The 14,534-nt window shown below is 37.7% G+C and overlaps 1 non-coding gene across 1 annotated transcript; it reads left to right on the top strand.

Moving 5' to 3' along the window:
• The first annotated feature begins 14,049 nt into the window (after window positions 1–14,049).
• On the top strand, window positions 14,050–14,156 carry LOC141636083 (small nucleolar RNA R71). Its single transcript, XR_012540720.1, has one exon. It is a non-coding gene; the product is annotated as a small nucleolar RNA R71 (small nucleolar RNA).
• Window positions 14,157–14,534: the final 378 nt, after the last annotated feature.

Raw genomic sequence — 14,534 nt, 5'->3', positions numbered from 1 at the left:
TCGCACTGGACCGCAATGTAACTCGGCACAAAGGCCCCACAACTCATAACTTAATACCAGTAGTTTAACTTATACTCTCCTTTTCACATCGACCAACTAAAGAAGTAGGAACCAAAACATATAGAACTCATTTGCATAGGTACTCCCACAACGAAATATCAACTTGATCAAAACTACGATCTACACACAAGTGCAAATTAAACATTAAGATTTTACAATCCTCCCCAACTAAAAACATGGTTACGTCCTCGTAACCTTCATTATTATAACTAAAGTTCTCAAACTACTGCTAACACTGAAAGAGGATAAAAGATTCCCAACTCATGCTCAAGTTAACTAATCCTTACCAAAGACAATCAATATATAAACTCTCTCAAGGAAGCTACCGTTACCAGTAAAATCATTAGTAATTATTTATTTTACCAATCATTGAAATCTCGTACCTTAGAAACATAGGGGATCAATCACATAAGAAAAGAATTAGGGTTAAAACTTAATAAATCGATTTATGAAAATTTATAACCTAATAGGTCCAGTCTGACTTTCCTTTACTTAATTGTACAGATTTAGGTCAAGACACAGAATCACCAATAAAATGAAAACAACCAGTTTCGACATTCGTAACTAACCACAACCCACCAATTCGCTAAATGAATGAACAACATGACTAAATTAACCCACTATTTGTGACTCCGTTCTAGTTTCATTCCCCCAGACTAGCAAAATTATGAAACCATGCAACCAGACACTGGCTGGAAATCTCATTCTGAATTCATACCCACACGACAAAATTTAACTTCATTTTGAAAACTTTTACTTTCATACTAGACGGTGAATAATTTTCTTAACATAATCTTATAACAGGGCCGTCATAGAATCCATTTACAGCTTACTACAAAACTCAAAAGCAGATGAACTTAATTCAATTCCTTTAAACAAAACAAGCTTAGGTGTCGACTCATATATCATAATTTACAGGTTCATCTTATTCATTTCAGTCCTATCTTTACTAATGAACGACTATTACCTCAATCATCAGGATTTTAGTTGCACTTCTTTACTCAGTTATATTCACGGCTCAATTAAACGTAACTATAACAACTATCATTTAAACCAATGTATATCATGTGAATCATAAAAAGGGTTATCCCATTATAATTGCTAATATAATTATCATAAACAATCTTTATTTAAAATATAATTGATAGTAACGACTCGAGAATATAGATATGTCAATTGTCGTGTTACCATTGCAAAAATCGCTTTGGCATTTTATGTCAATATAATAACGAACATATTCAATAAGAAATAACTCATTGTTTAATTATCATGTTATAGATTTAGGTTCAACTGAAATAATTTAATTCGATGAAGGTAATAAATATAACTATGGCACACAACTCATATGAAAGACATTAGAACTCAGATGCATCCTACATGTGTGAACATTTAGACACAATCATTACTACCATCCATGTGTAAACTTTTAAACATAACTATTATAATTTTCATGCGAGTATATTAGAACAATCAAATTACTTTTAATACCATCAATTTTTACTAAGATATGACAATATAGTTTTATATTTATATATATCCGACCACTATGCAAATATGATGAACACACCAAAGATATTCCAACATGCCAAACGTATATAAAATATGCAAACAACTGGACTCATATAAAATATTTCACCCTCGATTAAAATCAAATTAAGCTATCCAATTTTACTCATACTATCATGCCAACCATGTTATCAACTAAGTGTTAAATTTTTGTCACTTGTTAAGATACATAATTACTGAACATGCGTGCTACTATCGCCATATGAAACATTATAAATTCTCATTACTAAAGCTCATGAATTAACCAAACAATTGTATGAAATTGTAACATAGAACGCACATTTTAAATGTTTTGATTTACGTTGTACCTTCCAAAAATCACGAATAAATAACTGTTTGATTAAAACTTGATTCATATTACTTTTATAAAACATGGTGGGTTCAAAACACATGGAAAAAGAATTAGGTTAAAAGCACAAGAATTCCATTTTTAAAGAATTTTACAACTCAGTTGGTCCAAACAAACATGTGACAACTATTGGTCCAAAACTTGGGTCAGTTTGCAAAATTTACCGTTTAATATAAAGACATCAAGAACTTACGTGGCTTATTAATTTGAAAACATATGCGACTCTTTTGATCGATGGAGTTGGAATTATGCGAAAATTATTTACACCATTTAAATGAGGATTTTTACAAAATCGTTGGTCAAACATCACTGCAAAGGAACTTCCTAACCACAGCTCACTAAAGTATTTATTACTCCTAATCCGTTTATCACATAGGCATGAAACCAACGCCAAAAGGACACTAACTCACGAGGCTATCTTTCATAAAATTTTCATCCGTAGGCAAGAAACAGAGAAGAAATGGCAGCAAGGTTAATTAAAGAGTAAAATCAACCAAAACGAGTTTTATCACTAAGTCATTCATTTCTATGTCCCAATTCTTACAACTATACTATCGATACTAATCCATCCTGACTTAAATCTAACACTGTGCTTACGTAAACATCTATCCCATAGAATCCCTTCGCATCTCGATTTACTCCGTACATCTAAATCACGATTGCTGACTATAAACATGCAATTCAATAGTGTTTCTAATTACTATCACAAGACTATACTAATATGGCTTCGGGATCACATAACCGCATATTACTTAGTCATAGTAGTACTATCAATACATCATTCATACAAATTATTTACCGTAGCGTTGTCCTGCATAATGGTTAGAATATATGGGTCTCAAAGTATACATCAACTCGATTATGCAATAATCAATGTATCAATAAGTTAATACCTAGGCAACGATATATGAATTTCCTGTTCATCCTCAAGCAACTATTCTACCCTTTCTCTCGTATACACTCATGGTTTCCGGTCAACTGAGAGGGCCACAGGTTCGGTGTGAGGGGGCCCCTAACTCATACCTTATCTTAGTGTGCTCCTACAGTTCTATCCCGGGGTTCATTTTATTTAGACACATCCTATGTTCATTGGGCTCATTGGTTTAGGCCTGAGGATCGTTCGCTCTGATACCACTTTGTAACACCCCGGTTTATAAAAGAAGTCCTCGTCAAGACATTCCCTAATAAAACGGACTGTTACCATCTCGGTTTCCCGAGGTAGTGAATAACAAATTAAACTCCAAGGCAATTTATATAATATTTTAACTTAATTATTACAAAACCTTTTTACGTCAAATTACAAGAACTAACATAAATAAAAGTGTAAGTCTTCTAGATGATGATCTAGCTACTAAGTCGTCTGATCCAATGTGTCACGCCCATCCAGCTCCCGTTCTATCTCTTAAACCTGTCAAGTCTGCTCCCCATAAAACGGTTCATCACAGGTGTTCACGAATACACAGGGTCAACCACGAGGTTGAGTAGGGAAAACAATAAAACAATAAAATATGATATGCATGATACTCCGTCACCTCCATCTCCATCTCAACTCATCACACACATCTAATACCCCGGAACGCCCAACCATACCGATCCCGGTAGACTATATATCGACCGAAGCCGATCTCGCCACCATTTCTTAATGTTTGAGGACACCAGGGCAAGTCTGCAGAACCCGCCTGGGCCTTATCACAACATCACATCGTATCTCAACATCGTCACCACCACATCATCCTCCAACTCCAATGCATATGAAATGCTCAACAGTAATTGATGCAATGCAATATGTATATAATTCACTGAACTGATAAATCATAAAGTCATGCCAGTTACCCGATGTTGTGATATCATACTCAATACGATAAATTCAGTCAATCACTTCCCGTATATAAATCATAACGTAAATCAACAATCAGGAATCAAGTCAACACAATTCAACAACGACGATAATAAGACAAGTGTATTTCCCTACCTCAAAGTGCCAGCAAATCCAATTAAGCAGTTAAGCAATCCAGAAGGTAAAGCAAAGAATTTGATTATCGATCCTTCACGAATCCGTCACCTAAAACAATTATAATATTTATAATTACTAACTACTAAATATAATAATCTCCCAAAATAGAAGCTTTCCCGATATAGTAACTTTTCTATTAAACAAACCCGACTCAGAATAATTAATTATGATTAATTATTATTTTATTTTAATAACTCGGAACTAAAATCAAATGATAATTAAAGGATTAAACAATTTATGCGATTTAATAAAAACCCGAATCAATCATTTGAATAACTCGACACCCGACTCAAAATCTGTCTTTAATTATTTAAATACTCGGGAATTAACTTAAATAAATTATTTAGAAGACTCGGGGATTAAATTAATTGGGTTAAGAATACGACCCATTACTAATTATAACGATTTAAATTATGAAAACCCGTTTCAAAACTAAAAACGATTCGAATAACCCGATTAAACACGACCCACACCTTCGCTCTCGCTCACACTCTTAAACCGCCGCCTGAACCACCACGACAACAACCAGTCGTGGTCCCCACTTCAACCCAGCCACCAACCACCAACCCCACCCTGGTCGACTGCCGCCGGCGAGTCGAACCAGGGTCGCCAACTTGGCAGGTTCACCACCGTGCCTCACCATACGCCCCATTTACGCGACTCACCACCACCGCAACCATGCTCTATTCCCTGTCAAACCACCACCGTGATGCACGCCGTCAGCCCACGAACACAGACACCGTGGCACCACCATTTCGACCTCCCCCGAGTCCACGGTGTTGCCACCCCAAACCTAGTCGTCTAAAACTACTTTGAACCCGTAACCAAAACCCGTTTTGCCCCCTTAATCGATACCTTTGTTTTCGCCACCCTAACCACCTACAACCACCCCAACAACCACCAAGTTACTCGCCACTCACCACACCACTCATATAACCCGTCAACAACCACCAACAATGCCTCAACAAGGCACGAACAACCCCAAAAAACCCGGCAAATTCGAAAAACAGAGGAGGAGGAGTTGTGCTTACCTTTTCTCGCCACCACCACGGCCACCGGGGCCACCCACGGTCGTCGACATTCGTCCCTATCCCTTCCTTGCTGTTCCGTTAATGCCCACGACCACTCTCTCTCTCTCTCTATGCATGAAATCTGATGTTTTGGTGTTGGTGAAGGAGGGAGGCGGCTGAGGGAAGAGGGAGGCGGGTTGAGTGAGGTACTATTAGGTTTACGTTTAGGGTTAGGGTTATTTTAGGGTTAAAGGGGCTGAACAGTTAATGGGCCAACTCAGCAGGGTTAGCTCATAATTTGAATTCTTATAAACCCGTCACAATTAACTTATATCGATACAACGCGGTTTAAATAAAATAACTTAACGAAATTATCGACTCAATATTAACTCGACATAATTAGTAATATAATATGTATAATAATTAATATATAATAATATCCATTTAATTTGTTATATAAAAATACGGGGTATTACATCCGCTGTTGGATCGTCATGTATGCTATGATGTGGTCTCGTCCTGATGGCTCGTATGCTTTGAGTCTGACGAGTCGTTTTCAGAAAACTCCAGGTGAGAGTCACCAGATAGCCATCAAGAATATTCTAAAGTACTTGAGAAGGATTAAAGATTCATTCTTAGTGTTTGGAGGAGAATCTGAATTATGTATAAGAGGTTATACGGATGCCAGTTTCCAAACCGATAGGGATGATTTGAAATCCCAGGTTGGTTTTTTTGTTTTTTTTTGAACGAAGGGGCGGTTTGCTGGAGAAGTTTTAAAGAGTCTGTGACTGCTGATTCTACAACGGAAGCTGAGTACATTGCAGCCTCTGAAGCTGCAAAGGAGGCTGTTTTGATTAGGCAATTTTTAGAGGGATTGAAAGTACTTCCTACCGCCGAGGATCATATCACTTTGTATTGTGATAACAGTGGGGCTATTTTTCAAGCAAAAGAGCCCAAGTCTAGTAACAAGTCTAGACACGTGCTTAGGAAATTTCATATAATTAGAGATTTAATCGAAAGGAATGAAATTACAGTTAGTAAGGTTGGGACAGCTGACAACATCGCTAATCCTTTAACCAAACCTTTGTCTCAAGCCAAACATGATAGTCATGTAATTTCGATGGGATTGAGATGAATGCCAGAACTGTTGTAATTTATATGATATGTAACAATTAAGATATTTTATTTATTATTTCATATATATGATAATTATATTTATCGTTGCATTTAGTTTTCTATCTGAATTTTTATATACTTTGTTTTATCCAAATAGATTGTAGTGACCAAGTCGAACTCTATTAAAGTGAACTGGATTAACATTGTATTTTGTCCCTAGTTACTTAATGAGGTGACGTCTCGGAGTGGCTAGATTGTAAGGCGATAGATGACAGGTTCGACTGTCATATGGTCAAAATGATGACGGGTCGGTTACATAAGCATATTATGAGACGATTTGTCGAAGAGTGACCGTTTATTGAGTCATTTTGTTGCTGGGTCGTAGCGAGGATTTCTATATATTCCTATGAGTCAATTCTTTTGATTGGTGACTATTTATCTGAGTTGGTGCGGTTTTCTGGTGGCTTTGGTTTTTGTTCCAGGTCGCACCGTAAAAGGAGGCCGATCAGCATTTACCGGGTAATTGTGATCTGTATCGAACGAAGAAGATAGGTCAACGGGATTGTCCATTTATACCATATTTTATCTCAAGGCCACTCGAGGAGAGGTGACTGGAAATGCGTGGCCATGCTCGGATGAGATCTATAGTAGATTATCCGTTCAGACAGTCATTCTCCTGATTGAGGAAACCACTTTATGATATGATCACGTGCAAGAACGACCTGAAAGACATCTTGCATTGAGTGGGAGATATTATTGGATAAGAGAATTGGTAACGCACACTTGTGTCGGACAAGTGGGAGATTGTTGGAGTAGTGTCCTCCACAATAAGTGCGTTTACATATAAATCTCGTAAAAGGAATATCAGGGATTTATCTTTTTATTTGTGAGCTGGTCATCGTTAATCAGTAATGATTGGCTGACTAGAGTTTGACATTACTGTCGTGTGACGGCGGTGATCAGCTAATCCCTTTAGGATGATGCCCAAAAAGAATGAATTAATTGTTTGTATGAGATACGAGATAATTAATTCCTTGTATTATTTGACTTTTAATTAGTCACGTAAAAGTATTATTTGATGACGGGTTACGAACTCGGGTAGAGAAGATTTATTATTTAATTATGTGATATTTAAGTAATAAATTAATAATTTAGAATTTATTAATTAATTAATTTTTTGCTATATGTGTATATGTTTTGAGATGGAATTAATTAACTATTTATATTTTACAAGAGGTTGTAAAATTAGCTAATTGGGATAATATTGACACATTGTATGTTGATAAAATGGTCTTATGATTACTCAATAGTTAAGTAGTCATTGGTAGTTAATTTATATTATTTAAGTGTTAAATAATCAAATTAATATTTAATATGTCAGATAATTAAATATAAGACTTATAAGCATTTGTGGGGCAAATGTCGAAAATTGAAATGGACCCGGAGGGGACCATTTGGACAGATTTTTATGCACTACTAATACACTAATTGTGAGTGGAAAAGGTATGCATTTTCCACTAGCATTTGTATGTGAATTGTATACATTTGCATGCCTATATATACCTAAGTCCTTCCATCATTTCTAAGGTTGGAAATATGAAGAAAATTTGGTCTTTGTGTGCTTGTTGTGGATGGTTCATATACACCATCAATAGACCATATTTTTCTTCTTATTTTGTTCATCCTTTTACAATAAACACATATAAAAGTAAACTAATAATATTATCAAGGTAATAATATTAATTAGTACATCAAATATACAAATAAACAAGGTTACTACTACATTTACCTAGTTAGTATTTTAGTAGTATTTTGGGTTTATCTTGGGTGCCACCTTAGGAGATTACCTACTTTGGTAATTAAGGTGTTGGAGGATCATCCTTATTGCATTAGCACAAGAACAACACCAAGGAGTCCTTGAGTTGTGCCTATTTTGCCTTATAACAATTTAAGGAATTTTTGTCTTAAGATGGTTTAATTCCATCTCTTTTATATTTTGCTTTGCATGCATGTAGATTTAGACCACCTAAAATTAATTTGTAATTTTGATATCATAAGATGAGTATTAATTTGGTCTAAATAACTAACATATACTACAAAGGAATGAACATGTTTTTGTATTTTTGAGAAATTTTTCAATTTTTATGAATTTTTCAAGAATTTTTCAGTTTTTATCATTTTTTGAATTCAAGGTTAAGTTATAATTTCCCATCCCCACACTAGTATGGGCATTGTCCTCAATGGCCAATACGATAGGTAATTATGCAATGCAATATATATGAATATGTATGATTTCTAAACTAATATGCAAACTATATGGCATACTCCCTCTCATCCACTCTTTTCTTCCATATTTCCTAAAACGAATTATTCAGGTTTTCTTCCCCTTTCCTTTTGAGAAAGTTTTTATTAATATTATACTTCTGCCTCTCTCCACTCATCAAACCCCACCATATCCTTTATTAATATTTAATTCTAATTATTCCTACCTCTCTCCAATAACCAAACCCCACCCATCTCCTTTATTAATATTTAATCCTAATTATTCATACCTCTCTCCAATTACCAAACCCCACTCATATTTTTTTCAATATTATACTCCCCACCCTTAATCCCAGTGCCCACTTCAAATGGGAAGAAAAGAGTGGATGGGAGGGAGTATAAAACAAGTGAATGCAATCTAATATATCCTATATGATGCATGCTTTCGATTGTTCGGAGAGCTAATTTGAATTAACTCGCATCCCTTGCGTGTGAACTTCCCCAAACCGAGTAAGACACTATTTCTAGTGTAAAAATAGGGGGAGTTCATGCATAAGGAAAGGATGCAATGCATGAATCCTAATTGTCATTTTGGATTTTGCTAATGGGAACAAAATACGACACCTCAATGGAACCGAGGTGGTAGTCCTTTAAATGTTGCTAGGACTCAAAACAAATACTCGAGATAAAGATTAAAAACATGATATAGAGACAAAGCTAAAGGAGGTGTAGGAAACTCACAATGGAATAGGTTGAAGTCAAGTAATCAACCCCGCAGTTGTGGTATCCTCTAATAAGCCTTGACAACCCTCAATTGTCGCTCATTGCGACATCCTCATCAGCGGCATCATTACCATCAACCTCCATTAAACCGGAGGATTCACCATCTTCTTCATCGTTAGAACTTGAACCTCGCTCTTCTTCTTCTTGGCATAAACCAATACCTTCCCCGTCTTCAACAACAACAACCTTATTTACATTAGCCACCCGACTATCCCTTTCGGCATCTTGAGTAGTAGAAGGGAAAAAATCTTCCTTATCCGCCCAACTAGGCAAAGGACATGAAGGATTAGAAGTCCTTGCCTAGATAGATGTAGAAGGGGCGGATATTGGGCTTGATAGGCATTCACCCGGTCTTCATAAGCTTCTCTATGCATTTGTTGCATTAATTGGGTCAAGTAGTCATTGCCTACCACAACACTAAAGTCACTTGGTTTGAACTCTTGGTAGGCAATAGGATAGGGTGGAGTCACAATGGAGGAGGAGGAGGGCTAGGCAATTGGATCCCTTTGTTGCTTGATAATCTCCTCGGCTTCTTTGGAGACGGGTATTAGGTAGTTTGGTCTATGGGCGGAGATACAGCAAATCTTGGCGGGCAAAAAAATGGACTTGGCTTCCTTGATGAGCCACTCATATTTATTGTCAAGATTGTCATTCTTGGCCCAATGAAATTTGTTGATCAAAGTGCTCATATCAAGAAGGTAGCTTCCCTTAACCGGTTTGTAGGTGTTATCTTTGTTGAATTCCGGGTTAAAATGCTTAGCTAACCTTGTTACCAAGCCTCCGTTTACAATGTAGGCCACTCCCTCTTTCCCATTATCAATCTCTAGCCACCGGTCAATCAATAGTTGAAGAATGTTGTACTTTTTGGTGGACTTTCCATTGACATTTAAGAAGGACTCAAGGTAGACAAAATCAAGTTAGGTGAAGTGGTTGGTGCCTTTCCTAGCAATAAAAGTATTTGCCACACACTTGTGCCAAATTCTTATGCCCGGATGGTGGACATACAAAGCATGACACTCCCGGATGGACTCAAATTTTCGACCGGTGATAGCCTTCCAAAGGGGTGCGGCATCATATTTTAAAGGCTTCTTCTCATAACGATCATGTTACATAAGACCAAACACTTTTACAAACTCATCCTTAAACATTGTTCTACTCTTGTTCACAAGTCGGAACTCGATATAATTTCGAGTCTCTATCTTATATGCCCTCAAGGAGCTTATGATCTCCATGGTCAATGAGGGGTAAGTCAATTCATCCATATCAAAGAGGGTTGTCAACCCCATTGACTAGAAAAATGCTCTAGTTTGTTCAAGGACACCCAACTTTTGCAATGTATCATGGCAAATGAACTTGGTAGCTACAACTTTCTTTTTGGCAAGGGATAGAAGGAAATCCTATGTTTTTCGGTTAAGAAAGTTACCTCCAGAAAATTTGGCAATTGTTCTACAACCGGAGTAGATGTGGTAGCTTCCTCAATAGGATCGACAATTTCTCGGACTTGCTCCCTTTGAGATACTACCAAAGCCCTAGAAGCTTGAAGATCTTGTTACCTCTTTGAAAAATTTGGAGTCTTGGGTGCCTTGGTTCCGCCTTTAGTCCTTGTCATTGTATGCTCCTTATGAAATTAGTATCAACAAACCAAGATATTCCTTGAATGCTCCTTGCTTCTTCAAACTTCAATCAATTCCTCAATCAATTTGGGATTTTTGAAATTTTGCCCAAACCCTAGAAAATTGATTCAATTTGTGAGGAAATTGATGTTTAGAGGGTCTTTTGTTGATGAAGAAGTTATTTAATCTTGTTTTGAGCAAGTTTTGTTTTGATTGTGGTGAATTTTGTTGAGAAATTGGTGTTTTTGAATGAGGGGTTTGAGGGTTGTAGTGAGGAAAAATGTATGTGTTTGTGTTTTTGAAAGATGGAAATGAATTAGGAGGAAGGAGTGTTGTCCCTTGTTTTGTTTAAGTACCAGGCCAGGAATGCTCGGATTAGACTTAGGACGTGCGGTTCATCTAACAAAGTTTTTTGAAAAATCAAAGCAGTGCTTGGATGCGCGGATTGAAGCTAACTCGAGCGGATTTCAGCTGAGACGCTCGAATTGTTCCTGGGATGTGCAAATTTTCTCACAACGAAATTTCACCAATTTGAGCCTTCCCAGGACCCGCGGCTTGATAGCAGCTCGAGCGGATTGTGATAGAGGACGAGCGTCCTGAGCTCGGCTTGCACAGATTTCCTATTGGTTTTTTCCACAATTTTGAAGCTTCCCAGCTCCCACGTCCTAAGGCCAGGACGCACGGATTGTGCTTGGGGACGCTCGGATCATACTCAGCTCCAACGAGGTCAGGTCTGCTCGTGGGGATTCCTTTTCCCGTGTCATTCTTCCTTCCTTTCCTTGTTAAATGTTGTGGGTTGCACTACAAAGGCTTGATTAGCCTAGGCATTTGCCATCCCCATAATTGGTCAAGCACTACATATTAAAACATGTTAAAATACCTCCCTCACTTGCTCTCATGTCAAAAATAATTTTTTTGTAATAAATCACAAAAATGCAAATCCAAAAATGACAAAGATGCAATAAAGGAAATAAAATGCGAGTTAAGGGGTTAGAATATTTAAAAATAGTGGTTTAGGGAGGACTCCACCAAACTCTCCTTCTTGTGAGAGATATCAAGGGGGCAAAGCTAAGGTGTTGTTGATGTTGCTCAACACCTTGTAGAAGTAGTCGAAGGCTTGCTCATTTTCATGATAAAGATCTTGCGTAGACCTTTGTGCATTGTTTTCTTCATTGTTGTAGTCCAAGTCAAAGTGATGACAAGGATCAACAAAGCCTTGGTCTAGGGTCATAGCATTTCCAATATAAGGATTGACCAATCCTTCAAATTCATCGTCCCATAGACCGCAAACTTTACTAGCTTGTTCGCCAGTGATGTCATGAGTTGACAAAAGCAACTCTCCTTTCTTGCTATGTTGGCCAATGAGGCCTTCTTCATTACTTGTCATAATGGGTGAGCTATTCAAGCTCTCATTCTTGTTGTTGAAAATTCCATGCTCTCCGAATAGAGCTACTTGAAGGTCATCCAATTTATCCTTCCATATGGGTGATCTTTCTTTACCCATGGTTTTATCTTTGCATAGATATTCTAATTTCTTCCTATCACTTTCTCGGCTATAGTGATCGACCATGAAGCATGGCTCATGTAGTCGGGGAGCTCTCATTGTTTTGTCAAGATTGAAAGTAATTGTCTCATCCCCTACTTCAAGTGTGAGCTCTCCATATTTCACATCGATTACCGCTCCGGCGGTATGCAAGAAAGGTCTTCCCAAAATGATAGGAATGTTGGAATCCTCCTCCATGTCTACAATGACAAAGTCTACCGGGATGAAGAATTTGCCAATTCTTACTGGCACATCGTCCCATACCCCTAAAGTTATCTTTGTTGGTCGATCTGCCATTTGAAGAGTGATGTTGGTGCATTTGAGCTCTCCCATTCCTAGCCTCTTACATACCGAGTATGGCATGACACTTGCACTTGCTCCAATATCACATAATGCTTTGTTGATTGTAGTGTCGCCAATGGTACATGGGATAGAAAAACTTTCCGGATCTTTGACCTTTGGAGGGGAACTCCCTTGAAGAATAGAACTACTCACTTTGGTAAAGGCAATAGTCTCCAACTTTCGGATGGATTTCTTCTTGGTAAGAATATCCTTCATGTACTTTGCATATGCCGGAACATGATTGATCAATTCCGTGAATGGGATTGAGATTTCTATGTTCTTCGCAATTTCCATGACCTTTTCGAGTTGCTCATCAAGCTTAGGCTTCGCTTGGCGACTTGGGAATAAAAGTCTAATCATAATAGGCTCCTTAGCCTTTTCTTCATTCTTCTTCTTTAAAAGTTCGTTGGTAGTGGGTTCTTCTTCGTTAGAGTTCTCCACAACTCCTTGCTTGCCACTAGCATACAAAATATCTTCATCAATTGGCCTCTACGGCCCCTCATATCTTGTACCGCTCCTCAAATGGATAGCATTAACCGTCTGATGTCTTGTGGACGGGTTACCTTGAGGAGGTAATTGCCCCTTTTGTCTTTGGGAGCTAGAAGATGCTAATTGGGTCATTTGAGTCTCTAACATTTTGGTATGGGCAAGTATATTGTTGATGGTGATTTCTTTAGCTTTGCTATCTTTTTGCATTTGGGTGAAGAATTCATGTTGGGTCTTTTGCATTTGGAGGACCGCTTTTTGAACATCAAAGCTTTGGTCATTGGATTGGTTGTAAGAAGGTTGATTTTTATAACCTTGGCTTTGGTTTAAAAAGGGTCTTTGAGATTGGTTTCTCATTGCAGGTGGAGTGTATGTCGGTTGAGGGTTTTGAACATTTTGGCTCATATATGAGAGATTTGGATGGAATTTGGTTTTCTCATTATAGTAGTTGGAATAAGGGGTACCACTCTTGTATTTCTTGGAAAGCATTTACTTGTTCATTTGTTCCCCTACATTCGTTTTGATCATGTCCCAAGGTTCCACAACTTTCACATACTCCATTTGGGATTGAGGATGATGGCACCATAGCATTAACAAGTTGTTTGGGTGATTTGAAAGCTTCATCAAGTTTTGCCATGGCCTTCTCAAACTTCAAATTGATGGTGTCGATATGAGGACTTAGTTGAGCACCCAATTATGTGATGAAATCTACCTCATGCTTTCCTCCTCTAGTGGCCTTTCGAGGCCTACTATATTGGGAATTATGAACCGCCATCTCTTTGATTTTGGCCCATGTTTGATTGTCATCAACTTCGGTAAACCTCCCATTGGATCCCATATTAAGAGCATTGCGTGAGTCTTCATATATGCCGTTCCAAAATTGTTGCACAAGGAACCACTCACTAAGTCCATGGTGTGGACAAGAACGACAAGTGTCCTTAAATCTCTCCCATGCTTCATATAATGATTCCTTATCCCTTTGCTTGAACCCGGTGATTTGGGCTCTCAACATATTAGTCTTCTCCGGAGGATAGAATTTCTTGTAGAAGGCAAGTGCTAGCTTCTTCCATGAATCAATACCAAGGGTAGCCTTGTCTAAGCTCTTCAACCATTGCTTTGCGGTACCGATCAAATAAAAAGGAAACAATACCCATCGGATTTGGTCTTGAGTAACTCCGGTTTGAGAAATTGCATCACAATAATCGCAAAAAGTCTGCATATGTAAATGAATATCTTCACTAGGCATCCCTCCAAATTGAATTCTCTCAACTAATTGTATGAATATGGATTTGGCAATGAAATTACCGGTTAAATGTGGTGGTGTAGGAGTACCATTTGGTAGGTTCTCCTCGGTTGGTACGGAATGTGATGAAAATTTAGGCATTGTAGG

The sequence above is a fragment of the Silene latifolia genome, chromosome Y, assembly GCF_048544455.1.
Source record: "Silene latifolia isolate original U9 population chromosome Y, ASM4854445v1, whole genome shotgun sequence".
In the NCBI taxonomy this organism is placed as follows: domain Eukaryota; kingdom Viridiplantae; phylum Streptophyta; class Magnoliopsida; order Caryophyllales; family Caryophyllaceae; genus Silene; species Silene latifolia.
The sequence above is the reverse complement of the archived record's forward strand: the minus strand, read 5'-3'. Positions and strand labels throughout refer to the sequence as shown.